We start from the raw sequence: 4,279 nt of genomic DNA, 5'->3' as shown, positions 1-4,279 counted from the left end.
GTCCCGCTCGGTCGCTACGTAGCGACCAAGCTCGAGCCAAAGCTCGGTCGCTACGTAGCGACCGAGCGATCGTCCCGCTCGGTCGCTACGTAGCGACCGAGCTCGAGCCCAAGCTCGGCCGCTACGTAGCGATCGTCCCGCTCAGTCGCTACGTAGCGACCGAGCTCAGCCAAGCTCGGTCGCTACGTAGCGACCGAGCGCTCGTCCCGCTCGGTCGCTACATAGCGACCAAGCTCAGCCAAGCTCGGTCGCTACGTAGCGACCGAGCGATCTTCCCGCTCGATCGCTACGTAGCGACCGAGCTCAAGCCAAAGCTCGGTCGCTACGTAGCGACCGAGCACTCGTCTCACTCGGTCGCTACGTAGCGACTGGGCTCGAGCCAAAGTTCGGTCGCTGTGTAGCGATTGAACCTTTCCGAACATCGATACGACACCAATCCATGCATTCTCGTCAAACCTTCGAATGCTATCTCCCGAAGACCGTAGCAAGCTCAGTCCATGTTTCCCGCTATTCTAATTCATCGACCTAACTTCGCGGATTAGAAACCGCGGAAAACTCGTAGTAAACGTGTCGAGTCGGAAGACGGCCCAAAGGGACCTAAAACACGATTCGAAGCCCATCCTACGATTTTCCTAACCAAAAGCCCGTAAACCATGGCATGGTTTACGCTTGGCCCACGAGGAAGGATAAATGTCAAGTTTCCGCGGATAAATATGGAAGTTTTGATCGATGAATTATGAAGAACGGGAAAAATGGAAAATCTCCATTTTATGCTATGACGGCTTAAGGGCAGAAGAGTAAAAGCGTAAACCGACCTTGGAGCTAGTATATAAGGAGTCCTAGGCGAGGAGCATGGAGGAGAGAACTTTTTCAGAGAAAACTTAGCACTTAGAGCAATTTAGGCAATTTTCCGTTTTTGTTATTTCGAGCTGCGACTCAATTAGGTTTAGCCGTCTTAGGGTTGCTAGAACTAGGAATCTTGCCGACAGCTCTCGAGCCCAGGCTTATACCTTGTTGTAAATGCTCATACGCAGATTCGGAATAAGATCTACTTTGCTCTCTTTTCGATTTCTTATTTTTATCGTTGTTATTCTCGTGTTCTGATTGCTTGACGTGTGGTAATTAACAGATATCCGGGTCCTCTGGGAAATTAGGGTTTTCTTAGTTTCCTTATTTAAACGGAAATCGACAGTTTGAATTTCGGTTCCCACAATAACACTTGTATCCTTTTTGAGTTGTTGAGTAGCCAATGAACATTGCCTTTCTGCTTTTTGCTTCTAACTTGTTCCTCAACTCCCCTGGTACTAGCACATAGCATAAACACCCAAATACTCTCAAGTACTCCACTGATGGCTTGTGCTTGTTGAGAACTTCAAATGGTGCTTGATCCTTTAACACCTTGGTGGGAATCCGATTGATTAGATAGCATGCAGTCTCAACAGCATCACTCCAAAATATCTTTGGAACATTGGCTTGAAACATCAGTGATCTAGCAACCTCCATCAAGTGCCTGTTCTTTCTCTCAGCTACACCATTCTGTTGTGGAGTATAAGGACAGCTCGTTTGATGCAAGATCCCATGGTGATTTAGATGACTCTTAAACGCATAGCTTGTGTACTCTCCTCCATTATCTGATCTCAAAATTTTAATCTTGGCATGATATTGTTTAGTCACATAAGCTTGAAAGTTTTTAAATGCATCTATCACTCTATCTTTTGATGGAATTAAAGTTAACCAGGTGTATTTGGATTTTTCATCAATGAATGTGACAAAGTATTTATGATTATCTCTAGATATGCAAGGTGCAGTCCAAACATCAGAATGAATAAGATCAAAGCACTTATCATAAACATTAGTAGAGTTTGGAAACACAGTTTTACAATGCTTGCCTAAAATGCAAACTTCACAATCCTTATTCTCAAATAAAACACCCGGTAACATCAAGTTCAAAGCTCTACCATGAGGATGTCCTAATCTAGCATGCCACAAAGCATTTTTATTTAAACTAAAAGCAGAAGTGAATGAGCAATTGTAATTGAAAACATGACCATGTTCTTCAAGCAAATACAACTCTCCTTTAGTGATTCCTTTTACAATCAATTGGCTGCTCTCAATATCCTGAAACTTTACATCATTAGTACTGAATATAACATTGCAATTCAAATCCGTTGTGCATTTCTTAACATACAGCAAATTAGATGTAAATTCAGGCATATAGAAAGCTCTAGTATTTTTATCAAACAATTTCAAGTTTCCTATTCCTCTAATAGGTATCTTGTCTCCATTTGCAATCATAACATGTCTATTAGTTGGTTCTATATCTTTAATAAGATTTGTATCACTAATCATGTGATGAGATGCACCAGAATCAACAATTAATGGCTTAGTTATGTTGCTAGCATTGTGACAGAGGCTCAAAGGTGATCTAAATGTATTGAACTTATGATTCATCCTAGCAGTTCTAGCAAAGTTGTACTCATTTCTAGCGTTCTAATTACTCTTAATGCTATTCATCGTAGCAATGTCAGTAACATAAGGAGATGTATCTATAGTTCTAGCTATCATAGATGCACCAAAAGAGTACCCATGAATGTTACCATTCTCCTTGAGCATTTTGATGAGAGCATCCATCTCGGATCTCCTTATGAAGTCATGATCACTGCCGCGAATGTTAGGAGTTGCTGAGTATGTCACCAGTGCCTTGCCATCACCCTCACGCCCCTCTCCTTCAGCTCCACGGTTAGATGGCCCAGCTCCATCAGATACATGAGCTCTTGCCTCCCTTTCCTTCATGAACTTCGCCGGCTTCAGATGAGGATGAAAGATCCAGCATTGGATCTTCTTGTGTCCATGCTTCTTGCAATGATCACAATTGCCATTGAACTTCCTATCCTCATACTTGCCGTGAGCTGCCTTGTTAGCTTGTGGAGTCTCTTCATGATCAGATTGCACAGCATTTGCAAGGGACATCTCTCCCTTGCCTCCAAACAAACCAATGGAGCCTTGCTCCTTTTGTATCTGAGCACACACATCCTCTAGATCAGGGAGCTTCTCGGACCTCAGCATGTGCTGGATTAGACTAGTGTAGCTTGGATTCAGCGTGAGTAAGAGTCCAAAGACCTTATCCTGCTCACGCCTCTTGATATACCTTGGATTTGACCCATTTTTATCCATGGTATATAAGTATTTTACTATATATATATATCTATGTTTTCTACTCTTCTAGGTATGTTTTCAGGTTCAGGTGCATTTTGAAGTAAAGCTATGACTTTGGAGCATTTTGGACCCAAGCTGACCACGTAGAGGTCGACGAGAGGAAGAACAATCGATCGATGCGCATCAGTGCTGACGATCAATATCAGGAAATGCCTCGACAGATGAAGATTAATATCGATCGATGTACACAAGTACCATCGATCGATGTCGAGACACCAGACACGCGACATTTGGATTCAGCAGACTTAAAAACCAAGGCCAAGCTAAATTACCAAAATGCCCTGACGAGTTTTTAACCTAGTAGAATATATACTGCCTAAAAGTTTTTGACGGCAGAGAGCTTTTTGGAGACCTAGTTTTGTTACAAGTTTCATTTGGGAGAGAAGATCACTTGTGATTGGAACTCCTTGTTTTCATTTCTTTTCATCTATATTATGAGTTTCTATTCCTTTATTTTTATGAATTGCTTTCCTATGTCTGAGTAGTTCAATTATTAGATCCAGGGTTCAGATAGGTTTGTGGGATTAACCCCAAACTATAGATCTGCCTTGTGGTGATATTCATGATAGATTTGTATTCATTGCTTGTTTTAGCCTTGCTGACTAGAACTTGATCATATGATTGCATCCTGACATCTATTTATCATATTAGGACTGCTAGAGAGGGCTAACCGCCAATTTAGTATCTTAGTAGGGCATTTCATACTCGCGCATAGGCCTGGCTAGAACCCGTCGATCGATGTTCTCAACTGACAATCGATCGACGTTGGCAAAGGTGTATCGGTCGACATCTTAATAGACCATCGATTGACACTCTCTCGTCGTCGACATACTAACCGTTGAGACACGATATCTAGTCTGTTAACCAGTGGTACATGCGACAACTGATCACTGAGTTAAGCGAATGAGCTCTAATATATCATGCATTCAACAGTTAGGCATCTATATGTATTATAATCTCCAACACCTGAATAGTGGCCCTGCATCTAATATCATTTCCAACCAAGTTACATTTATTATTTACTCGCTTGTTACTATTGCTATTTCATTTAAACATTTGCAAC

The sequence above is a fragment of the Brassica rapa genome, chromosome A02 (genome assembly GCF_000309985.2).
Source record: "Brassica rapa cultivar Chiifu-401-42 chromosome A02, CAAS_Brap_v3.01, whole genome shotgun sequence".
NCBI lineage: Eukaryota > Viridiplantae > Streptophyta > Magnoliopsida > Brassicales > Brassicaceae > Brassica > Brassica rapa.
The sequence above is the reverse complement of the archived record's forward strand: the minus strand, read 5'-3'. Positions refer to the sequence as shown.